The sequence below is a fragment of the Tenrec ecaudatus genome, chromosome 16, assembly GCF_050624435.1.
Source record: "Tenrec ecaudatus isolate mTenEca1 chromosome 16, mTenEca1.hap1, whole genome shotgun sequence".
Taxonomy (NCBI): Eukaryota; Metazoa; Chordata; class Mammalia; order Afrosoricida; family Tenrecidae; genus Tenrec; species Tenrec ecaudatus.
In genome coordinates, this window is record NC_134545.1 from 50118906 (window position 1) to 50145254 (window position 26349).

Below are 26349 nucleotides of genomic sequence, written 5' to 3' on the forward strand. Positions count from 1 at the left end.
ACTCCAGGAAGAACTCACCAAGGCACATAATAATTAAATTGTCCAACTTTGAGGAAAAATAGAAAATTTGAAGAGGAGCTAGAGGAAAAACGGTAGTAAATTACAATGGTGCTCATTTAAGGATATGCTCAGACATATGAGCAGATACCATGAAGAGGAGAAGAGAGCGAAGTAATATCTTACAAAGGTTGAAAGAAAAAATGCCAACCTGAGAATACTCTACCCTGCCAAACTATCTATTAAGATAGACAGTGAGGTAAGAGTCTTGCCAGAAAAGAAAAAAACTCAAAGAATACTCTATAAGACACCCAATGCTGAGGAAAATCCTTGCCAACTCACTGTGGTCAGAAGACCAACATCCACTAAGAACAATCAGGAGACTGCCATATAGCACAACTCCATCCAGAAATCAACATGCCAAAAACAACTATCAAGATAACATTGCCTCAGAGAGAAAAGAAGGCAAGAATGAAGCCCCTCACATAAACACAGCACACTGATATGTAGGGAGATAGGAAAACACCCAACACAAAAGGTACAAGATGACAGTACTGAATACATAGATGGTGGTAAAACTCTAATGTCAATGGCTTGAACTTGCCCATTAAAAGGCAAGGTTAGTCTCTCTCTGTCTCTGTTGCTCTCTCTGCTCAGACGAGGTTCCTGAAGCCATGGCAGAGGTGAGTCATTGCATGCTTTATCTTGTCTGATGTCTCTTTAATTTACCCCTCAATTACACAACCTCCCCCCTAGACCCATTTGGTTGTTGAGGCTTATACTCCACAGATAACATCATCATAATTTGGGAAAAGGTTGAATTTATCAAGGATTTTGTCCTACTTGGATCCACAATCAATGTTCATGTAAGCAGCAGTGAAGAGATCAAATGACATATTGCATTAGATAAATCCGTTGGACAAGAAGTCTTTAGAGCAGCGGTTCTCAACCTGTGGGTGATCACTTTCGGGGGGTGGTGGTCATATGACTGTTTCACAGGAGTGGCCTGATTCATAACAGTAGCAAAGTTACATTTATGAAGTAGCAACAAAAATAATTTTATGGTTGGGCGACACCACAACATGAGGAACTGTATGAAAGGGATGGGCATTAGGAGGGTTGAGAACCACAGCTATAGAGTACAATGCACCTGACCCAAGTCATGGTATTCTCTCTTTAAAAATAAAACAAACTAGTGAAAGTTTATTGATATTTCTTACACAATGCTATATACCAATTCACATACAATTCTGCTGTTCAGTCCCCTCAAGAGGAGTTATATAATCATTGATGTTATCAGCTCCCCTTTCCCTGCCCCTCTTCCAATACCCTCAGAAAACCTTTAATCAAGTAACTGTTTCTGAAGGGTTATCTATCTTGCTTTTCATGTACCAAACAATCTTAAGCATACAAATGAGCATGCACGAATCTAACATGATTAATAAGGTAAAACAAATAAATAATTTAATAGGAAAGGGAGAAAAATTGAGGAGCTAGAAGATATTTATGTGGTTCATCAGTGCCATATCACACCATGAATTTATCATCTGTACTATGTGGCCCTTCTGAGAGGGACTGTCAAGTTGCTTTTCAGATGAGCTTTGGGTCCCTATTGCATCCATGCCCCTTTACATCAAGTTGGTTGCATGTTTTTGAGCACCTTCTGATACCTCTTCCCAGTCAACAACAACAACAAAAGACAAAGCTTAGCAGGCTGGTTCAGAAAACAAAACCCATCAATCTGTTGCCTGCAAGAAACACATCTTAAACTCGCAGACAAAAATAGACTAAGAATAAAAGGCTGGTGGAAAATACATCAGGCAAACATCAACTTAAAAAAAGCAGGAGTTGCAATGCTAATCTCTGAAAAAAGTGACCTCAATGTTCAAACCATAGCAAGAGACAAGGATGAGTACTGTATAATACTCAAGGGATCAGGAGACCAGGCACCAGTAACATTGTAAATATATATGTACCTAACAAGAGACCCTAATGAAATTCTTCAAACTACTCAGAAGATGAAAAGAAAAATCACAGACTCAACAATCATAGTAAGTGACTTAAATACACTACTATTAGAGAAAGATAGATAACTGGAAAGAAGCTAATCAAGGAGGCTTCAGAGCTAAACACTTCAATTAGGTGACTAGAGCTGAAAGACATTTATAGAACTCTCCATCCAAATGCAAAAAAATCACTTTCCTGTCCAGTGAATATGACTCATTTTCAAAAATAGAACACTCACTGGGACACCACTCAAGCCTGAGTAGATTCAAACACATAGAGATCACTAAGATGTCCCTCAGACCACCATGCCATAAAGTTGGAGATCAACAAAAGGACAGCCAGAAAAAAAGAGAAAACAAATGGGGGATGAATAAAAATCTTCTGCGACATGAATGGGTACTAGCACAGATTAGAGAGGAAATTAGGAAGTTACTAGAAAGTAACAAGAATGAGAATGCACCATAGCAAAACCAATGGGATACAGCGAAAACAGGTATCACAGGAAGTTGGATAGTGATTAATGCATATATGAAAAAGGAGAGACATATCACTGATAGGCTATCACAAAACCTCCACCAATTAGAACAGAGTCAACAGAAGAACCCATTCAATAGTAAAAGAAAATAAATAATAAAAACCACTACTGAGTTAAAAGAGTGGGAAAACAGGAGAACAATGCAGCAAAAAGCTGGTTCTTTGAAAGGAACAACAGAATCGACAGACTGCTGGCAAACCTAAGCAAGGAAAAGAAGGAGCAAATATCAGCATGAGGAATGAAATATCAGCATGAGGAATCAGACAGCATGAGGAATGAAACTGGGGAAATCAAAATGGACCCCAACAAAATTAAAAGGAACATCCAAAGCATCATGAAAACCTGTATTTAAATGAATATAAAAATGTGGAAGACATAAACAAATACTTGGAAAATTGATGATCTGAGATACAGGTCAAGAAATTTAACAGACCCACAGCAAAAGAAGAAATACCTATGGCTATCAAGAAACTACCAACAATTTAAAAGAAGAAAGAAACTACCAAAAAAAAAAAAAAAAGATCCCAGGGGAGAAAAACATAAAAATAACATACCTATATACTCAAGTATAAGCCTATTTTTTCAGCACATTTTTATGCGATTTTTGTGGTAAACTTAGGTGCCTCCGAGGATATTCAGGTTGCCTTATACTTGAGTATAAACAGCAATTAAAGAAAAATGCTCCTGCACCAGACAATTCAAGATCATTAAAGTATAGTGATTAATCACAAAACAATATGTAATTATATATTATGAAATATTTATTTCTAATTACAAATAAATTAAATTTAGTCTTGAAGCATGATGTAGCATGTGTAACAGTCTTCATGCCGGGTACTCATATGTAGGTATATTTGCATATGGGCGGATCCTCATGGAGACTGATAGAGCGGTGTCTTGGTTCCTAAGACGATCGGAAATAGGTGTTTTCAGATAGTCTTAGATGACCAATGTGAAAGGGTCGTTTGACCCCTAAAGGGGCCGTGACCCACAGGTTGGGAACTGCTGACATAAGCTGACATAAGAGGGAACTGTACACGCACAGATAAAACCAAAACTAACAAATGGGATATACTAAGGATAAAGCACATGTGTGTGATAAATGACTTCACCAAGAGAGTAACAAAAGAACCAACAAACTGGGAGAGGACTTTAACAATGACACAATGGAAAAAGGGCTTCATACTAAAATCTACAATACCTTGCTAGCCTGTAAAAAGAAGAACCCAGTTACCCCCCGAGGAAGTGGGCAAAAGATATGAGCAGAAGTTTCACTAGGAAAGAGACCTGAAAGGCCATAAAAGATATGAGAAAATGCTCCCAACAATTAGCCATCAGATAAATGCAAATTAAACAACTATAAAGTACCAACTAACAACTTTCAGGTTATCCCAAATCAGAAAATCAGAGAGCAACAAATATTGGAGGGACTGTGGAAACCGGAACTCTCCTCCGCTGCTGGTGGTTGTGTAGCTACGTACAGTCACTAGGGAAAGCCATCTGGCGATATTTAAAGTAAATGGAAATTGAACTACCTATGACCCAGAAATCCTCTACTGAGCATTTATATAGGCAGAAGAGGTAAGCAGTAGACCAGGACCAGTTGTTTGGGCTCCAATGTTTACTGTGGTGCAATTCACAATCACAAACAATTGGAAACAACCTAAATTTCCATTGATAGATGAGTGGATTAGAAAACTCATACACACACTGGAGTACTACGCATAACTAAAAAGCACCGAAGATCTCGTGAAGCACATTGTCTCAAAAGAAGAGTTGGAGGAAATTATGCTAAGTGAAGGTAGCTAATCACTAAAGGAGGACAACATGAGTCCCCGGAGGTAAGTATAATCAGCATAATAGGTACAGAAGAAAAGCCACTTCTTTCACATTATATGGGTTGAGATCCAGGCAGTCAGGTGGGGGACAGGCCACATCCAAGGATGTACATGTCATTCCAACACAAAGAAGGGGAAAGGGGGATGGAGAAAGAGGTTAAAAAAAACGAAGGCACTGAGGGAGCAGGACACTAACCCACCCAAGGGGATGGTATTTATGTCTCTACAGATATGGAGTGTGCATGCTGACCCCAGCACTGCATGCCAAACCTTGAGGGAAATGTAGCCACGTGGAGCAACTCGTGAACAGAGTGGGCTACAGGGCTGGCCCCGATCACAGCCAAACTGACCCCTCCCCTAGATGTACGTGCTTACAGAGGACGACACTAAACCTGCAGGTTGGGGAGAGGGGCTGGCCTACCACATCCACACGGAAGCAAACCAAGAAGGAAAAGAGAGAGTGAGGGTCTAGGCCCCTTATCGGCCCACCAAGGCCTGAGGTTGACATCCCTCCACGGAGCTGCTAAAGCACAGAGAGGACTGTAGAGTGAAGGACAGCTTGAGATGTGTGGTCCCCTCACTGGAGCAGGCTGCGACAGATGACAATACTGGGAAAACATGGTAGGGAGCGGGTGTGGGCTGAATGCCCGACAGTGGGGCAAACCAAGAAGGAAACATAATAGATCAGCAATGGGAGCAAAGCCAAGCCACAAAGCCCCCGCAGAGCCCCAAAGGTAGACTTCAGGCTAGGAGTGGCAGTTCTCAGAACTCCCCAGGACCAGTGGGGAGATAGTCACAAAGGTTGGCAGACAGACTTGGAATATTGTATGCTTTCTCAGGGTTTTTTGCTCGTTATTTTATTTATTTTCTCATTGTAGTCAATCTTTTGTTTTCTTTTTGTTTTGTCTCCATTAGTCTACAAATACAAGATAGGCATGGGAAGCAATCCTGAGAGAAAGCAACAAGACCAAGGGTTCCGGAGGGACTTGGGGGGATAAGGATGTAGGGAGAGGGAGTAGTGAGCAAACAATTCCACGGACAGGAAAACAATTAGGAAATTAAAATCAACAAGGAGGAGGATGTAGAACCTGGAGGGGGATGGATGAATCCTGGGGGTGTTGGAGCAACAGTAATCTATCTGAGCGGAATTACAAAGAGGCAGAAGAAGGATGAGTGTGATGGTGAGACAGGAGGAAGGTAAAAGGATGCAGAGGAAAATCTAGGAAGCGAGGCTATAAACATGGGCGTATACATATGTAAATGTATTAATTCATAAAAATAGAGGTACTTGCCCATACACGTGTATTTACATGGCAGGACATTGAGGTACTGGACTGACTTTGGACTTCTGCTCAAGCCCTCCCTCAAGGCAATAGCACTTTGTTCTAACAGCCTGGCATTCTCCGATGCTCACCCTCCTGGCACGATCACTGAAGACAAAATGGATACAAAAGCAAATGTGGTGAAGAAAGCTGTTGGTGCCCGGCTATCAAAAGATATGGCATTTGGGTCTTAAAGGCTTGCAGTTAAACAAGCGGCCATCTAGCTCAGAAGCAACAAGCCCACATGGAAGAAGCACACCAGCCTGTGAAATCATGAGGTATTGATGGGATCAGGAAACAGGCATCATAAAATCTAAAACAAACAAACAAAGAAAAATTGTATTGTGGAGAACAAGGGGGATCAGAGCAGAGCCCCGAAACCCATCTGTAGACTATGGGACATCCCCTCACAGAAAGGTCACAGGAAGGGATTAGCCAACAAGGGCACAGTATAGCACCAATGAAACACACAATATTGCTCTGTTTCCTTGCGACTGCCTCACCCTCCAATATCATGACCCCAGTCCTGCCTTCCAATTCGGGCTAGACGAGCCTGTACACTGGTACAGATAAGAGCTCAGGACACAGAATTCAGGAAAGATAAACCCCTCAGGGACAGAAATAGGAGTAACGATACCAGGAGGGTAGAGGTAAGCGGGACAGAGGAAGGGAGGAAGGCTTGTCGATCGCAGTGATGGACATAGAACCACCCACACCACCTCCACCACCACCCCACCACCCCGTGGGGGATGAACAACAGAAACCATGGGGTAAGAGAGACAGTGGTCAGTGTAAGCCATGAAAAGAATAATTTACATTTTATCAGGGGCCCCAAGGGTGGGAGCAGGGAGGGAGGGAAAAAACATGGGCGGATACCAGGGCTGAAATAGAAAATAAATGTTTAAAAAATAACGATGACATACTTCCCTGGCAGGGGAGATACCATGATCACGAAGGTGGCTTTCCCAGTGCAGGGCTTATCTATTGTACTTCAGATGTGCTGACCCCTGCCATTTCCCCAAATGTGGGAAACTGCATAATTTGTGGTAGTGGGGGACTGCGTTCGTGCTCTCCCCTGAAAAAAATAAATTAATGATCGCAACATATGTGCAAATATGCTTGATACAATTGATGTATGAATTTTTATAAGAACTGTTTAAGAGCCCTCAATAAAATGATCTTTAATAAAATAAATCACTTCAGCAATTGTGTCCGGAAGGTGAGCATCACAAAATGTTGGATCATTAGAACAAAGTGTTCTTGCACTGAGAGAGGGAGGACTTGAGTAGAGGCCCAATGCCCGTCTGCTACCTTAAAACTTAACATTTAAATATATGTACATAGACCTATATTCCCATCATGATATATATTTATTTACATATGTGCATGCCTACATTTATACCTCCATAAATGTCCTTTGCCTCTTAGTTCTTCCCTCTATTTCTGTTTTCTTTCCTCCTGTCCCACTATAATGTTCGACATTCATTCGACTCTCAGTACTTTCTCTCAGCTAATTGCGCTTGAGCCACCCCATCAGGCATTCTATGTCCTCCTCACCATCAATTTTAGGTCTCTTATTGTCCTCTTGTCCCTAGGTTAGTTGGCTCCCCCTCACTTTCTCCCACCTCCTCCTTTCCCATGTCCCCCCAGAACAGTCAGCTCAATTGTTTTCTCCTCCGGATCTTATCCTGCCTGTCCTATGTGGATAGACATGAGAAAAAGGAAAAGAAAAGAAAAAAGAAAAAGAGCCCCCCCCCCTTACCATCAAAAAACCCCCCAGTCCTATCAGTAGTTTCAGGCCTTTCTGCTGACCCTTCTGAATGTCTCCCAATCAGCCACAACCTGCCCACTGATTCCAAGGCCTATTTCCAGGATTACTTGGGTACTTCATCTTTTTGCTCCCCTTTCTGTTCTGCTGCACTCCCTTCATGTTTTGCTCCAGTGGCGGAGGAGGTGGGAGTCAGACCGGGCACAATTCCCACTCTGTGTCTCCAGTGCTGTCCCCTGTAGACCTGTGGGGCTCATGGTAGGGCCAGCACCACCGTCCTCTCTGTGCATTGGCTGCTTTGAGCAGGAATGTTATCCTGGAAGTATGGTGGGCCAGGTTGCCCACTCTCCCCAGGCTGTATCCTCAGTGCCCTCCTCTGTAGTTCATTCTTCTGGGAATGGGATTCATGTAGCTGGGACTGGGGCCAGCCCAGCAGGCCTTTCTGTTAGTTCACATTTTCATACCTATATGTTGCCTTAGAGCAGCGGTTCTCAACCTGTGGGTCGCGACTCCTTTGGGGGTTGAATGACCCTTTCACAGGGGTCGCCCGGTTCATGACAGTAGCAAAATTACAGTGATGAAGTAGCAACAAAAAATAGTTTAATGGTTGAGGGGTCACCACAACATGAGGAATTGTAGTAAAAGTTTGCGGCATTAGGAAGGTTGAGAACCACTGCCCTAGAGACTTGGCACCCCAGATTGTGGTCTGTGTAAAGGAAACTGAGGCACAAGGAGATGGACACAGATAGCTGACAGGACAAGAGAGAGCAGAAACAGCAGTAGCTGTATTAGAGGGAAGCTCCCGGACGAGGTTCTGTGGGCTAGCAAGTAGCCCAGGGAAGTCACGGCCAGCCACGGGACATGGGTCTTTAAGGGGTGGTGAGGAATTTCCAGCAGGTGGGGCAATTAGCAGATGGGAGTTGGCCACTCAGAGAATTGTTTGTCGACTTCTTGCAGCTTCCTTTGTACTGGGCACATCTGGTCTCACTTGCTGGTGTTGGTTGTCTTATCTTGCACCTTTTGTTCTGGCTTGCTTCCGGTGGGGGGTGTTCAGCCCTTGCTTTCCTGCTCCTGTCCAGAGAGTCTGGTCCCGTTCTTGCTTTCCTGTGGAGACATGAAAAATTCCCTCCCCTGCATGGGGTAGTGACTTGTTCCCCCACTATCTATGTCCTCTCCCCACCCCCTGTTTTCCCTCCTTTTTAGTTGGCTGCCACATGCATCCCTGGATTGGGTCCGACCCCTGCTAGAGTGCCTGGACCTCACCCTAGAGATTTATGCACTTGGTGGCGTTTCCCCTCTGCCCCTTGTGCTTTCTAAGCTTACCTCAATGGGCTAATGTACTTGTCCTTTTGTGATTGACCTACTTCCCTTAGCATTATTTCCTCCAACTCTTCCCATGAGGCGATGTGCTTCATGCAATCTTCACTACTTTTTAGAGATGCACAGGACTGCATTATATGTATGCACCAGAGTTTTTTAATCCTTTGTCAGTTGATGGAAATTCAGACTTTTTCCCATTCTTTTGAGATTGTGAACTGCGCTGCATTGAACATTGGAGCACCGATGTCTGGTTGTGAACTGTTACTTACTTCTTCCGGGTATTACTGGGTCATATGGTTGCTCAATTTCCATTTGTTTTAGGTATCACCATATTAACTTCCATAATGGCAAAACAAACAAATATATTGATGCCAATGATGGGGGCCAGGGTGGAGACCCAAAGCCCATCTGTAGATAATTGGACATTTCATCACAGAAGGGTCACAAGGGAATAATGAGACCAAGCATCCCAGTATTGGCCTGCTTACCTCTTAATTTTCTGGTTTAATAACAGGAGGTGCCAGGCGGGTGATTCTACCTGGACGCCATCTTCCTAGTTCTCTTGACTGTTGATCTGGTCTATTTAAAATCAACCAAATGGTCTGAGATTGCTATCAGTGTCTTAAAATCTCAATTATTGAAACAGAAGGGCGAGATTAAAAGCAGTTTTATGTGTGACAAACTTCATTTAGCCTTTCAAGCTCAATTTTATTTTTCTCTATGAAAGGCTGCTGACAATATTGGGGCAGATTAACACATTTTTGCACCCCATCACAGTCCAACTCAAGTCCATAGGTTCGATGGTATCTGCAGCCTTCTTCAGACTCGCATAGTTTCAGTATGATGATGTAGAAGGGTAAAGCAGGAACCAAAGAACTCACAAGCTGGTGGGTGCAGAGTTGTGTGAATCCAAGTTTGATGGAAACATAGAAGGGTGCTTACAGTTTTCAGGGCATGGGGAGGTGGGGGGGGCACATGAAGCCACACCTATAGGCAGAGTCCCAGCTTGGATGAACACAAAGGGCAAGAGAGAAGGAAAGCCTTTTTAAGAGTATGTAGTTCCTAGAATCACCAAGGGGCAGAGAACAAGTGTTGGCTGGGTCGTCTATAAAAACAAGCCAGCGATACTCATCTATATTCAAGAAAGAACTTTATATGAAGGAGCAACTTTACATCAAGAGGGCACCTCCCATCCCAGTACAAGTCAGTCCATAGGTCCGATGTAGCTGGGGCCCTCTTCAGACTCACACAGGTACGGTCCGATGTGCTGAGGGTGAAGCAGGAAGCGGGGAGCTCACAGGTTGGTGGGTCAGAGTTACATGGATCCAAAGGATACTGGAAACCTGGAAGGGTGCCAACAGTTCTTAGAGTTTGGCAGCCCCCCTGGAGCCACCCCTGGAGGCAGAGGCCCAGCAAGGATGAAGGCAAAGGATGCTCCCAGTTTCTATTACAAAATGGCCACACCCGTCCCAGCAAGGATTGTCAGGCTGTGACCCTATTGACAGGTTGGACTACACAACCTGTCACAACTATGTACAAGTGCAAGCTGACATAAGATCTCACTACTACAAACAACCCATCAACTTGACACCTTTACACCTCTTTACTACACACAATCATCCAGCAAATAAAATCATGGTCGTGCCTAACAGAATACAACTAAAACATGTGCAACCAAAAGGTATCAAGCTCATTTGAATCTTATTCTACAACATAGCTAAAATATTCAATGCCTAACAATAGAAGTTTTGTGAACACCTACATATTAATTCTATAAGCCTATCAACATCTTCTCACACTCAAAGTTTATAAGCCAGCCACATCATGCCTGTATCTCCCCCATTTGGGGTATCCGGTTTCTAAAATGCCTTATCAGTCCAGTGCTCTGAGGAGACAAACGTGTGCTTTATGTGAAGAATCCTCAATCAGTTGAAATCTGTGTGTCTGCATCCATAAGCAGTCAAATCTAGAGTAAGCCATTCAAGTCAACAAACAATGTGCACCATCCCACAGGGTCAAACATCTTCCTCTTTATCAGGTCAACCCAGTCCTAGCCATTTCAAACTAGGTCACTGGGTACATAGCAAGTTCAGGAGTTCCCCACATCACTCCCACTTCAGAACACCAGCCCCCTTGACAAATTCTCAACAACCTTAGCCCACCCTTGGGCTAGGCCATGCTCAGGTTCAATGCCACTCTTTAAACTTCAGACCAGTGGGCCCATTCTTGTCTCACCCTAATCTCTGTGAACCAGGTTCACATGTGTCAGTGGCCTGACTCAACTTGTCTCTCCATTTCCTCCAATTCCACTCAACAAGTAGATATAGGTGGTCGCTTTGTGAGCATTTCGGGCAGTTTACAGGTTGTTTAACTTAATTCCTAGAAGGCGAGAAGTCTTTCATGGGTACAGCCTAGGTACATCCACAAGCAAAGCACTCGCTCAAGATTCAAAAACCCAAAGCTTTCTTTCTTTATCTATCTATCTATCTATCTATCTATCTATCTATCTATCTATCTATCTACCTATTTATTTATTTAGATTTCTCCTTTCAGGCTCCCAACAGTCCTAGTTGCATGTCTTCTCAAATGCAGATGTACTGGCACTCAAGGCATATGTGGGAATGACATTTTCCAAGATTCCAACTTGTCCTCCAACAAAAAAAACAATTCTCCAGGCAACTCCTCATGTCCCTTTTGACAAAATTCATTTGTAATGGCAGAAGGCAGTTGGGTTGCAAGTTCTTTTTTAAAATTTTCCAATATTGTATCATTAACTGTAAACAGGATAAATCAATATGATCCTAGGTCAGCCAGGTCATAAACAATTCTTTTTTAAAGTTCAAAATCATTTTCATATCTAGACTATCCCAATCACATGCAATATGGCCTAGGACCCATTGACGGGATCAAACCAGGCCCCTGGACTTCAGTCAGTCTTTTTGTCTAAGTAGCTTGGCTCTTGCCTCCGGGAAATTCAAGAGGTGTTTTCCCTGAATTACAATTTAACATCCATTACATTCACCATTTCAAATAAGAATAAACAAAAACAGCTTCTAAGACTCAAATGTTGGAGACTTCTGGGAAGATGGCGACAGAGTGACACATACCAGAGGGAATCCGCAGAATTCAGCCCAGGAGTATTGTTTAGAGGGAAATTCAATGCAGCTGGAATGCAAAAGGAGTATCATAAAGACAAGTAGGCACAAACCCACAGGGTTTTGAGGGGCTGGGGGCTTTTGGCTTACCTCAGTGGAAGTCTGATGGGGCTTGACCTTGGCCCCACCACTGTCTCTGCTGGAGCCCGAAAAGGGGCTTATTCTCAACACAGCCACCGTTTAACACCAGCTGCCTCAGGGCAGGGACAGAACCCTTCCAGCTCCACTGGCAGGGACTCAACTACATTGTTTCTTTTGTTTCCCTCTCTTTTCTATATCCCTACACAGTCTAAGCAGACATACTTTAAATTTTTTCCTCTTCTTTGTCTCTTTCCTGTTCTCTCACATGCCACTGCTGACCTCCAGACCACTCCCCTTAACCTAGGACATTTACACCTGCGCCACACCCAGCTACTTGAGCTCCACCCTGTGTAGCTAGCCCAAGACTGGGGAAAGTCCTGCTGACCTACACCAGAGGAAAATCTGCTCAACTTCTTACCAGGGAATGCCTGCCTGTGTACCTGGGGGCATAAAGCAGCTGGGCCAACACTCTTCAACATTCCAAGCTGCTGCAGGAACCTCTGCCCAACCTCTGAAACACCAAAGCAGGCAACACACCAGCCTTCTGGGGCACTCTCCTGAGAGGGAGGCCACAGGAGGATAAAGTAGTAGGTTAATTCCATAGTGAAATTAGCTGTAGGCAGTTCGAAGAAGCATTCCTGTAAGTCTCCCAGAGAGAGCCAGTGCTCTTTGACTCCCTGGAAAATGGCACCTGGGTCCTCTAAAACAACGCTATGCAAACAGCCAGCAGCCCCAATGACCTCAAAGAAATAACAGGAGACACAAAAAGCAATGGCAGAAGATGCCCCAAACACAATGACATGCATATAAGAAGCAGACATTGAACGGCCACAAAAAGAAATTTTCAGAATGCTGCTTGAAGTCATACAGAATATGTGGAAAACAATACAGAGAAAGGATGAAATGATACAGGAGATAAAAGTCATAAACCAAAGGGAAATCTAGGAGCTTAGGGACAAGGAAACAAAAACAAGTAAAAGAATCACAGACATCGAGAATCTACTGGAGGAATTAGAGAACTGCATCCATGACTTGGAGGACAGTCAAGCAGACTTTAACAAACGTGAACAAAAATCTAATAACATCATCAGAGAAGCCGAAGAAAACTTAAGAGCTATGTCTGATGCTATGAAGTGGAACAACATTAGAATTATTGGCTTACCTGTGGAAAACACAACAAAGAAGTCATCTGTAACAATAGTGAGAGAAATCTTGGAGGAAAACTTCCTCAGCTTAATGAATGAAAACCAGGCAACCATTCAGGAGGCTAAAAGAACACCAGCTATACTGGATCCCAAGAAGAGGTCACCAAGGTACACAATAGTTAAATTATCCAACTTTGAGGAAAAGGAGAAATTCATGAGAGCACCTAGGGAAAAACAAGCAATCACATATAAAGGTTCCCAAATAAGAATATGCTCAGACCTATCATCAGAAAATATGAAGAAGAGGAGAGAGTAACATATTTCAACAATTGAAGGAAAATAATGCAAACCCAAGAATCCTCTGCCCAGCCAAATTATCGATCAAGATATATGGAAAAGTAAGAATCTTCCCAGACAAGGAAAAACTCAAAGAATAGGCTGGGTTAGAAGAAACCCTCCCTTGCTGACCCAGTATGGGCAAAAGAACAACACTCACCAAGCATAAATAAGAGACCGCCACATACAACAACCTCACCCAGAGGGCAGCAAAGAGAAAACAGACCCCAGGGTCGCATTGGCTTAAGGATGGAAAGAAGTCAAGAATGCTACACAGACACACACACACACACACACACACACACACGCACTCGCACGCGCGCGCACACACAACACACTAATGATAAAGGAAAGTTGGAAAACACCCAACACAAAAGGTATAAGATGACATCACAGAGTCTGCAGATGGAGATAATAACCTTGAATATCAATGGCCTGTACTCAGGCATTAAAAGACGGATTGGGCACAGTGGAAGGGGCTCATTTACATGGATCAAACTTAATAATGGATGAGTTTGAACTCTTACTCTGAAGGCATCCTAAGTTGTCCCTCTCACACTGCCCTTCTCCATCCTAACCTCTCCTGGAATATCCCTGAAGACTGGGTGTAAAATCTAAGCGTGGTGAACACAGTGGATGTCACCTCACCTTTTAAAATGACTCACTTGGATCTTTAAAACTTTCACTGAATGCTTACCTGGCAGGGGAGATACCATTCTCAGGAAGGTGGTTTTCCCAGGGCGAGGCTTATCGATTGCACTCCGGATGTGCTGACCCCTGCGATTTCCCCAAATATGGGGAAATGACTGTGTTCTGGCTCTCTCCTGTAAAAAAAAAAAACAAGAAAGAAAGAAAAACAAACAAACAAAACTTTCACGTAAAAGGTTATTCAAATAAGGGATGCACCTCAGACACCTGTCCAGTGCTTAACCATGGCTCCACCAAGGCTCTTTGTTACATGGACAGCCCTTCAACAGTTTAAGCTGATTGTACTTCTTATGCAGAATCTCAGAGAGGGAACTAGCTCCTGGAAGTTCCCTTGAGAACCCAGGTGACAACCAAGATCTGCTCTGGCCATTCTGTGACTCTTGTGGCTGTTTGACTGTGCTGAGAGACTTCAGGACCCCTGACGTTCCGGTTCCACACTCCCTCTCAGTACAAAATACATCAGGGATCGGAAGAGGATTGTCCTGAAATGAAAATGCAGGCTCTGTAAAAAACACAGTCAGAGAGATGTATTGAAAGTCCAGAGAGAATTCAGACAGGAGGAAATGTCCAAATGCACAGAGTAATGGTAGTCCTTCCTCAGAGCAACCCTGGTCTAAAGTCAAAGCAGGAACGAAAATGACAATATTATGGTTGGCTGAAAGACAATTGACACCTTAAAATCAGGATATCTGAAAGCAAGGGTTGAGTGGGGAGGAGTGGGTAAATGTGGGGATCACCTGGTTGAAGACGGTACATAATGGTACTGTCCAGGTATTTACAGGATAGTCTCAGGACAACACACCAAACTACTCACTGTCATGAGTTGGTTCTGACTCATTGGGACCCTGTAGAGCTGCCCCAGGAGGTTGCAAGGCTAGAAATCTTTATGGGAGCAGAAAGTCTCATTTTTCTTTCAGAGAGCAGCTACTGGGTTCCAACTGCTACCCTTACAGCTAGCAGGCCAACGTGTAACTCCCTATGCCAGCAGGTCTCCTCAGTGCAAATACAGGACATGCTTGTGTAGGAGCGTGTGATTTTCCCCTATCATGGCTTTTCCCAAGGGTGCCTGTTGTCTTCCTATTGAGCTTGGTTTCATCATCTCCCACAGCTATGAGAAAATCCTTCAGCCTAACAAATGACCCACAGACTTGGTACCTGCTGGGACTCAATATGCCCATAGCTACAACTATGTGCTGTTTTCTTGATATAAATGTTTATGTATATATAAAAGCTTACTGATTTTCCTTCTCTAGAGAACCCAGGCTAAGCCCAGGGGGAGGTGAAGATAGGACAGCCTGCTTGGAAGCCCAAAGTAACTCCTGATGAGTGGGTATTGACAGCTCATTGGCTGACTCTTAAACACAGAGATTGTTTGTTTTTAGAGGGAAAAGCAGTAAGTCAGGCAAAGGTATGGTATGGAGGCATGGGTGAGTGCTCTGCTTGGCAAAGAGGTCTGGGATTTCTGAAGGGTTGGGGTTTGGTGATGAAGCTAAGAAAAAAAACTACTGGACTCCCTCAGGACTCTTCTGGGTTGGAAACTCAGAAGTGGGAAAGGGTGTGATAAGAAGGGATTTATCTTAAAAGCAAAAGCTGAGAATGATGTAGAGCTCACGATGCCCTAAATTAGTGTCGTGACAACGTTTTGTAAGGGGATGGAGTTGCGTAGCATCGTTAGGGACATTTTTGTTCAGATTTCAAGGTTCCAAGTAGGTGTGATATAAAGTTTGTTGTGCAAACCTGGCTGAAAAACACGTGGGGTTATTTGAAGGTCGGAGAGATAAATGGCTTGATGAGCCTCACCTTTCTGATTCTCAGGTATCTTGCTTCCTGCAAGACATCTCTGAGGAGGAGCCACATGGACCTACCCTAATGCCGCCATGGGTGCTGGATCAGCTGTGTAGAATCCCTGCCAGCGCTGAGATGCTTACACGTTCACTGATTCAGATTTCCTCCTGCAGTAGGCATCATAGTGTGTGTTTTGTGAGATGGAGGAGGACTTTGTGGATTGATTTTAGACTTATGGGTTAATGATGGACTTGTGGGCTTGGAAAGCCCTGAGGTGGGTTGTTTTCTTAATGTGCCATTAACCTTTATATATAACTCTCATATACATGAGTTTCTGTTGATTTGTTTCTCTAAATTACCCAGACAGGTGTTATCAAAAAATTCTATGAAAGAATACTACACCCAGATAACAATATTCTAATTTGTTGTTTGCTACTTTCTAAAAACCCACCTTTTCCATCATCAAAATTATTCCATTTCTTGTATAGTTTTCCATGTCTACTAAATTAGCATAATGGCACCATGGACTAGTCTTGGAAAACGTACTGGAGATTCATTTTTTGTAGAAATCAAGAGTCGTCTCGGTGAGCCTCTTAGGCAGTGTCACCTGAACATTACAGGTTCCTAACATTGCTTGGGAAAATACACTAGTATTGGTAGCATTTTGGCCCAAAGTCCCTCATCTCTGCTCTCTATTTGGGGGTGGGAGACTCATCATTCTTCTAGGGGCTTTTTAATGTAATTTTCTTTCGAAATCCATAATCTCACTATAAAAATGAAGTCTCCCACCCATGAAAGAGACATGGTTGAAATCACAGGGTCACCACTAGAGTCCCAAAGCCCTCCTTTAGAGACCCATCTTGAGTCCTTGTGTTGGACGAACTGCATAATGCTCTGCAGACAGACTTTCTCTGGGCTCCAGGCCCCAAACTGCAGCCAGCAAGTTAGATTTTGAAAATAATGGCCTCCTTGTGAGCCGCGGGGGAGATAAACTGGGCTGTGGGAAACTCACAAGGGCCTTTCTACCGCGTCCTACTGGGTCGCTAGGGGTCGACACCCACTCCAGGGCAGTGAGTATGGTCTGGTTTCGGGGTGACCTTCGCAGAGGGTCCTGGGTCGCACCGCCATGGCAGGGAGTCGCGTGCGCAGCAAGGAGCATGGTAGGGCGCCTGGGCCCGCAGCGGGCCGTGTGCACAGAAGGCGGCGGGCCGTGTGCACGTCGAGGACTCTGAGTGGGGCCCGCGCCGCCCACGTGGTGGGCTCAGCGAGGGGTGGGGGAACGCCACAGGAGTCACTTCCGGTGGGGCGGGGCCAGCAGCGCGGCCTGGTTTTTCCAATCTTGGCGGCTGAGGCGATGAAGGCGGCGACGACGGCGGCAGGGGGCGCCCGAGAGCCGCGCTGCCCGACCAGGGCCCGCACTGAGGAAGAAGAGCGCGGGGTGGAGCCTGGTCAGCGCGGGCGAGTGCCCAAGACGAGGAACGGGAAGCGGGGTCCCCTTCTCCGGGGCGGCGGCGGGGCTGGGGGGTAGGGTCCGGGCCGGGCGGCGGGAGGAGACGGGTTCGGGTTCGGGCCCGGGAGGACCTGTCAGCGTGTGGAGCGGGGAGGAGGGACGGTGAGGCAGCCATGCGCAGGGTCTGCTCGGGAGGACCCTGGCGGCGGTAGGGCGGGTCCTGGACGCGGGGCAGCCAGGCTGAGAGTGGGGTCCGGGCCCGCACAGGTGGAGGTGCAGGGGAGGGTGTGGGCGGGATCGGGGCTAGCGGAGCCGCGGGGCCCAGGTGGGCTGAGGGCTTCGAGTGCAGGGTGGGCGGCGCCTCCGCAAGCGCCCAGGTGGCTGGGGAGCTGGAGCAGGAGTGGGAGCGGCTGCACTGCCTGCAGGGTGGGAGCGGGCGCAGGGCGGCTGGGCTTGCTGACTCTTCCCTGGCACAGGGTGGGAGGGAGGAGATCGACTGCGAGCTCAGCTTCTTTCCTTCTCTTGTTTTATTATTAAATACTTTTATTGGGGCCTCTTGCATCACGTTTCACAATCCATGCAGTCATCCACTGTGCCGAGCACATTTGTACATCCATTACCATCATCATTTTCAAAGCATTTTCTTTTTACTTGAGCCCCTGGTTTCAGCTCCTCATTTTTCTCCCTTCTTCCGTCCACCCCCCTCATGAACTCGTCATAAGTTACAGATTATTATTCTCACCTTATCCTCTGTCACCCTTCACCCACTTTTCTGTTGCTCATCCCCCTGGGAGGGGATTATAAGTTGATCCTTGTGATTGATTTCCCCTTTTAACCTCCACCTTTTCCTCATCTTCCTGGTGTCTCTATTGTCATTGTTGTCCCTGAAAGAAAGCTGATGGTGGCCAGCTATCAAAAGATATAGCTTATGGGGTCTTAAGGGCTTGAAGAGAAACAAGTGGTCATCTAGCTCAGAAGCAGCAAAGCCCACATGGAAGAAGCACACCAGCCGGTGTGATCATGAGGTGTCAATGGGATAAGGTATCAGACATATAAGACCCAGAACAAAATCATACCAATGTGAAATGGGGGTTGGCGGGCGTGAGGAGTGGAGACCTCAAACCCAACTATAGAGAATTGTACATCCCCTCACAGAAGGGTCACAAGGACGAGATGAGCCAGTCAGGGTGCAGTACAGCACCTACGAAACACACAACTTTCTTTTAGTTCTTTAATGCTTCCTCAACCCTTCCCACCCTCCCCACCACCACCACTATCATGACTTCAATTCTACCTTACAAATCAGATTAGAACAGAACATGCACACTGCTACAGATAAGAGCCAGAAACACAGGGAACCCAGGATAGATAACCCCCTCAGGGTCCGTTTATTTCTAAAGGGACTCCAGTGGAGACCAGTCCCTGGGAGTGCGGCTGCCCCAGTGCCAGGTCTCAGGGAGTCTTTAGGTCTAATGGGCCAGACTCAGGCATCCTGGGCATTTCTGGGTATTTACCTGGGTGGGAAGCTTTGTGGGATCCTCAGTCTGGATACCTTTGGTCTGTGGGCGGGAAGTTCAGCTCCAGCCACATCCTGATTCGCTGGGTTGCCAAATAATGGAGTGAACCTGATCTCTGGGAGGGCTGAAGGGAGAGTTTAAAGCTTTAGTAGTGCACAAACCTAGGTCCCTTTTAAAGAGGCAAGGCCAGAAGAGGAAGATGCCTAGCTGGGGCCTGCTGACTTTGGTGAGTTTTCCAGACACCCACCTGGTTGCTGGGCTCTTGGCTCTAAGATTTATTTTAGTCTGGGTGATCTGAGAGGGCAGACTTCACCTCTGATGCTTTGTGTTGGGGAAGCAGAGCCCCCAGCCTCTTAATTCGGGTTGACTAATCACCTAGAGTTTGACTTTGTGCAAGGCAGAGGGAGCACCTCTCCTGCCTAGAGGCGAAGGAGCACCTGTCCCAGTGCTGCTTGTGCCCAGCGCTTACCCAATGGGGCTTGACTGGCACCAATCAGAATGCGTGGTTTGGTTGGGCCAAGCTGGCTGCTCTGGTGGATGCTAGGATCCTTGGTCCCTGGGATCTTGCTGTGCTCGTTGTTGTTTTTAAATCTGCTCAAGCACAATGTGCACTAAAGAGAATTTTGTTGCCCCTCTTCAGCTAGTGAAGATCCCACAGGGGCTGTGTAGGGCGAGGCTCGTGGGAAGCTAGGTCACTCAGATACTCACTGCATCAGTTCTGGCTCATGGAGGGCCTATAGATAGGACAGAACTGCACCTGTGGCTTCCTGAGGCTTGAAGGGAGTAGAGGACCCCATGTATTTTTCCTACAGAGTGACTGGTGGTTTCGAACTGCTGACCTTGTGGTTAGCAGCCCAGTTCATAACCCGCTATGCCCCCAGGGCTCTTAGCATTCTGCTTGTGATAACAAAAAAGATAAGGTTATAGTGTTTTGGATTTCTTTTTCCATGAGCCACTCTTCTGAGTCGGAAATCTTTTTGTACAAGAGCTGAGATTTTAAAAACAGTCTTCTACCTTCCCTGTAACTATCCCCGAGAGTGAGTTGGTATCATGGGGAGAATGAAGAAAATGAACAGCGAGGATTTCTTACATTTTCTTTATGGCAAGATCTGTATGTCTGCGGGAGAGGGGTAAAAGAGGGAATCTGGGTCGTGATTCGTTCAGGTTTGAAATGGTTTTAGGTTAAACAGGGAAATTCTTGAGTTAAACATGGATCCTAGTGAACAAGTCCCCTAACAGAGTTTCTTGCCCCAAATGTAATGAATTTCTAGTAGATAATAAGCCAGAAAAACTCGTTTAACCTACTGCCATCAGGTGGATGCTGACTCATATACATCCTATGGGACAGGGTAGAACTACCCCCTGTGTATGTCTGATACTGTAACTGTTTACGGGAGTAGAAACCCCATCTTCTCCACAGAGTGGCTGGTGGTTTTGAACTGTTAACTGTTCAGGTTACCAGGTCTACTGGTAACCACAGACTCCTAGGTAATCAACAACCTTAGATAATTTTTAATCTTGGTACCAGGGCATTGTTTATATTAGAAAGTTAGGACTATAGGTAATTGGGAGAAAGCACATTCCCCCCCGCCCCCCCTGTGATTCCGTCGCTCAGGTCAGCACTCTTGGTAGCTTGCAGGGCTAATGCTTTATGACTTGTCATAATCGGCAGTTTGTTTTTCCTCTTATATGCAGGGGCTTCCATAAAGTCCATGGAAAATGTACATCACCTTTTAATTCCATTTTCCACAAAGTTTTTGCAGCCCCCTCGTAGATCAGTATATTTTGGGAATTTACACAGGAAGCCTCCACATGCAGAGAAATGCTTTTCACTTCTTAGGCCTGTGAGTTCCCTGTAGCAGATCAATGATGGCTTTTCCTCAGAGTGCTAACTGGAATAGTGGTGTCTTAAAGCGATAGCCACCATTACCTTCACCTCCTTATCTGAACGTCTAGAACATTTCGGGACGTTGCTTTGGTGGTTGCCTGTAGATCTGACTGGGTCCCGACGTCTGTCACATGTACTTGCTGACTGAGGCCCTCCCTTCCTTGAACTGTGCAGGGAGGGCTGTGTAAGACAGACGGTAAAGAAGGATCAGGGCAGGATTTGCTGTGGGGCACTAACCCACCGTCACCTGGTTTTAGCCTAGGGTCTGTCTTGGGTACTTTCTGTGATGAGGAAGACACGTTCTTTGCCCTCTAGCTGGAAAGAAAAGACATAGATTAATTGGGGGGAAATTCTTTAGTGCATGGCAGCATTTCCTGGACTATCACTGTTAGAAATAATCCCGTGGTGCAAGTTACATTGTGTGTGCATCCTTTGTAGAACTCTCTGATCAGGGATAGCCCGTCCTGTGGCAGGGGCAGAAGGGGAGACAGGAGGGGCAAGCAAGATCAGCAGCTCCCTTTAACACAAATGGAGCATCTATTATGCGTTAGGTACAGAAAATAGATACTCTGTATCCTGAATTTTTACTCTGAAACCCTTAGAAAAGTATGTTGGTAGTCTTCTTATTAGAGGGAGTTCTGGGGGGGGGGGTGATGGTGGGAAGAAGAGACTTGGAGTAACTAACTTTGAGGAAGCAATTAAGTGGTTGAACCACATTTTAACCCCAGTTGGTCTACTTTCAGATTCTTGTGTTTGATGCTGTCAAAGACAATCTCTGTTGAGTGTGGTGGCTGCTGGCTGATGCCTGGTGAAGAGGGGAAGTGATACTGGTGACTCCATCCCCTGGGGAACATTTAGAAATGGGTGTATAGAGAGCCTGTTTCCCTTCTAATACGTTTTTATACAATCTTACGTTAGTGTATGCTATTAAAATTTTTTTTAATTTTAAGCATTAAATTAAAACCTTTGGACAACATTTCAGAATAGTACATTAGCGTTAAAAAACCCTTTTTTATGAAAAGAGGAAGTAGGTTTGTGACTGGATTGGAGACCATGTCTGTGCAGGGTCTAGGGTGCTATAAAACTTGAAGGTCAACTGGAGGCCATGTGTGGCAGACCCGGAACTCCACCGTCCCCTCCCTGATTTGGTTGGGCTCTTCTCCCTGCCTGGCGCACAGTTGCTCATAAAAGGCATGCTGAGGCTACACCACTTTCCACCCATGTCTCAAAGGGAATAAGATACACGCACGGTGGTCATCGCTGAGAATGGAATGCTCTCAGAGGGAAGTCGAGGCAGGCTGATTTGTAGCCACCATTCCCAAGGTCCTTCTCCTGTGTGGTCACCTTGTCCTGAGTGCCACGGCGCGGGATCACTGTGCAGGTTGCCACAAATGAGGCGATAGCCCAGGAAAGCCAATGCTCATTTGCTCGTTTGATGTGAGGGGATAGTGCATTCGGAGTTTGTTCCACCAGGTCAGACTGTTAATCAGGCTTTCTATGGAGAGATTCTGAAAAGATTGTGTAGCAGTGTGTCAGCTGGGGGACTGCTTGTTCCATCAGGCCAATGCATCTGCAGTGCATCTGGTTGGTTCTGCCTCATCGTGACCCTTTGTCGGGTTGCTGACCTTGGAGTAGCAGTCCCATGCTTAGGCAACAGAGCCACCAGAACTGCTTAGCTGCCTTCCACCCTGGGTAAAAATGCCCCCTGGCACGCTTGTCAATGTCTGGAGACAGTGCAAGTCCCTGGGTGCCACAAGTGGTTGAGCCAAAAGGTTGGTGTTTCAGGGGTGCCTGGCCAAGGTCACAGCTCTCAAAACCCCATGGACCAGTTTGCTCTGTCCTTGTTTTAAGGGCTACCTGGTATTGACAGCAGCAGAGTCACTTTTGGTTGTCACACCTAGAGAGTGATACTGACATGTGGGTGGAGGTGAGGGGAGTAACTAACAGTCATGAGTGCACACAGCCCTCACAAGAAAGGACTAGCTAGTTTAACTTGTCAACAACTCCAAGTGGAGAAGCAGAGATAAGTGGGTATCAGTGGAGTCTGGGCTTGCCCCTAAGCAGGGCAGTGAATTGTTACTTTGAATTTAATGGGCTGATTCTTATGCGCCAGTTGGGGCTATTTTGCTCATGGATCAGGCTCTGGTAGATTTTGGATGTACACTGGAGGGGAGTGAGCATGGGTGTTGTGTTTTTTGGGGGCAGCAGAATGAAATTAAATGCTCCCTTTGTAGCGTTTCTGCAGTGTTCTTTTTAAATTTTGGAAACAGCAAGCCTCCCTCAGCTTTGCTTCCTGGGTATAAAACTCAATTGTCTTCTAGCCTGACAGCTTTATCTTTGACCCCCGAGTCTTCAGGGGTGGTTGCCCTCTGAGTCATTAAGTGGGGCTTGAAGGAGCACATGATGGGTCCATGCCAAACAGTGCTTCTCTGTTCCTTGAGCCTGTCTGGTGTCTTGTTGGTAAAATGAGCTAGCAAACAGGGGGACTGCCTCGGGACTGGAGCTGGGACTTTGAAAACTTGACCATTTGCCTTGGGCGAGCACTCTCTTTGGCATGGTGTCAATCTTGTAAGTGAAGCAGAAACACAGTGTGTCAACAAGTAGGACTTTACTTCTCTGGCCTTTGGAGATTGGAAAGGTGAGTTATAAATAGATAGACTCCAATTCTAGTGTGTGTTGGTTTTGTTTAAGGAATTTCTAGTAACATTTACCTTAACTAGACTTTTCCCAGTCTGATATTACATACAGTTTGTATGTGCTGTTGACACAATTAGAAAGTAACCTGGGATTACGAATATTCCACAGGGCATTGATTTACAGATGAGTCAGTTCACATGCATCAATATTTGCCCCCCCCCCCCCAATTACTGAGAAAGAAAGCATGCTGTGGAAGGAGGGGAGACTGGAGCCATGTGGTTGATGGGGAGGACTGGAGGCTGGCAGTAGTTAGTTGTATCTACAAGTGGGATTGAGGATTGAGGGGAGAAGGGGCTACTGACAGAGAGGTTGGGTGGGGCTCTGAAATCCCAGCCCAGGCTGTGAAGACAGCAAAGAGCCCTAGGCCTGAGGGGCAACACTCCCTGCATCCTGCTGACTCAGACTCACAGCGAATCTATAGGACACAGGAAACCTTGTCCCTGTGCGTTTTCAAGACTGTAACTCTTCACAGGAGTAGAGAGCCTCACCTTTCTCCCGAAGAGCAGCTGCTGGTTTCTGAATGCTCATTTTAGCACCCTAAGGGGTAACTACTAGGCCACCAGGGCTCCTTAAAATAGAATAACAAAATCGAATTCAAATTAAAGTCCCCAAACTCTACAACCAAGTGTCTTTTAGAAAGGGTATTTGTGTGGGAAAAGTGTTTGTTAGAATTGTAAACATCTGAGCCCCTTAAAGAGCTTAGCTGGTGCTGTCTGTCAGAGAAGCCTGGCCAGCTAGTGGCCCGCAGGAAGGGGATCAAGGGGACACATTCATCAAATCCCTTCATTTCCCATCTGCAGAGCTCCTTCAGGACCTTCCCATTTGTCCACCCTGCCTGGTAACCAGAGGAATGGGGCCTGGCTGCTATAAATCATATCAGGCAGCCTCTGGCCGTCAGACAGCAGTGGAGGGGACAGTGGGATCTTGGGTCTGGAGGAACAAAGGGGTACTGTCCAACACTCTGAAGTGCCTGGATTAGATGGGGCTACTGCTTAAATACGATCTTAAAATTGGGGAGGTTTGGATTGTTAAAAAAAAGAGTGTTCTCAGGAACCATAATAGAAGCATTAGATCCAGAGGCAAAGCTTGGCCACCGCTTGGGGAAGCCCTGGGCAGCTTTGTTCCAAGAGTAGCCTTAGAATCCAGATGGCCTGTGGGCCTTTAGAAAGCCTGCCCTTCAGCTTCCCTGGCTGGCTGTTGGAATCGCTCCCACCAGACTCTGCCAGTTAGCCGTGTGGACTCTTTCTCAGGGAGCCCTTCCCACTGTCAAGACCTCTTCAATTGCTAGTTGTTCGATTTCTCAATTGCTAAATGCATCCACGAGGTTTGGTTTGTCTGTATTCAACAGAAAAATCTAAAGTAATAAAGATTTTCAATACAAATCTATTTAGCTAAAGGAACAGGAAATTGGAGGTAGGCAGCTCTTGACTTGCCCAGCAGCTGCTAGGTCACCCCGGTTCCAGACTGTTCTGTCCTGCTGGCCCATTATTCGTAGTGCCTCCCTATATGGACCAGTGCAGCGGCTGCTTTGGGCTTCTGCTATTCTGTCACGCTTCCTTCAGCGGGTAGAGAAAGGGGAGAGTAGCCATCATCAATCTTTCCTTGGGCCGAGGTGTTTCCCAGCACAGGGAGCCTGGGTCCAAGTGATATATTCTGATCTGATTCCGGTGAGGATGATCTTTTGGTTCTAGTGCCTTGTTGGGAACCCTAATGGCACCATCAGGCACACATGGACTGCCGGTGGTTCAAAACCACCACCCACTCTGCAAGAGAAAGATGAGGTTATCTGCTCCCATAGAGATTTGTAGTCTTGGAAATTATATGCAGGGTCCCCATGAGTCAGAATCGACTTGATGGTAATGATTTGGTTTTTGGTGTAGTGCCTTGCTTGATGTGTTCAGAATTGTTGGCTGACAGAATCAACATCTGTCTCACTTGAGGCCTTGCCCCGACCATAAGTAAATAAATAAAATGCCACCTGACATAGACTTTCAGACCTTGAGTGAGCTTTGATGAGCTCAGAACCTTGGCTTTCCCAGGAGCTTTGCCTGTCTGCTTTGTTGGAGACCAGCTTCCTTTGGGTCTCGGTGGGACTTGCATTGAAGAGAAACTTCCCACATAGTGGTTAAGCATTAGGCTGCTAACCACAGGGTATGTGGTTCCAAACCCAGAAACCTCTCTGCAGGAGAGTGATGCCCCTGGGACCATTTACAGCCTCAGAAACCTTAACAGAGAAATGGATCTGCTCTGCCTTATAGGGTCTCTATGGATTAGAAGAGTCAGTGTGTTTTGACTCACATGGTGGACTTTCAAGGAAGTTTATGGTTTGTTTTGTAACTTGTAACAAATGATGAGTCACTGTCTTCAAACATCTCTGTATCACAGCCATTTGTACTTCCTTGGTATGGTTGTTTTGTTCTGTTGCTCAATTCCTTTGTATTTAATGACCCATGGGAATTTTCCCTTTGGGTTTCTGATGTGTTTTTTCACTGAAAATTTTTCTGCCTTTGAAGGCTTTAAAGACAGCATTGTTTTCTTACTTGTTTACTTTACACTCTGAAAGTCTGCACAATGTGATAGAAATAAGATTCAAGTAATTTTCTTTTCTTTGTTATAAGAATAAGTAGGCAAATTGGGCCCTTTCTGTATTTACACTTTACTCTGTAATGGGAATCTTGTCTTTGGAGGTCCCATCATTTGATCTGAAGGTATTTAAGGCAGTGGGTGAGTTAGCTGAAACAAGTTCTCCTTTTCCTCAATAGTCTATCCCAGCTTTTAAGCTTATATTTCAGACTGTTCT

The 26349-nt window shown here is 45.5% G+C and overlaps 1 non-coding gene and 2 pseudogenes across 1 annotated transcript; all 3 read left to right on the forward strand.

Annotated features, from left to right (window-relative positions):
• Positions 1 to 6618: 6618 nt before the first annotated feature.
• On the forward strand, positions 6619 to 6777 carry LOC142430151 (U1 spliceosomal RNA). The gene has a single exon (XR_012780616.1). It is a non-coding gene; the product is annotated as a U1 spliceosomal RNA (small nuclear RNA).
• Positions 6778 to 14193: 7416 nt separating this feature from the next.
• LOC142429934 (U1 spliceosomal RNA) lies at positions 14194 to 14322 on the forward strand (annotated as a pseudogene).
• A 4826-nt stretch (positions 14323 to 19148) lies between these two features.
• The window catches only part of LOC142429228 (sphingosine-1-phosphate lyase 1-like), a 55807-nt pseudogene continuing 48606 nt past the window's right edge, over positions 19149 to 26349 (forward strand).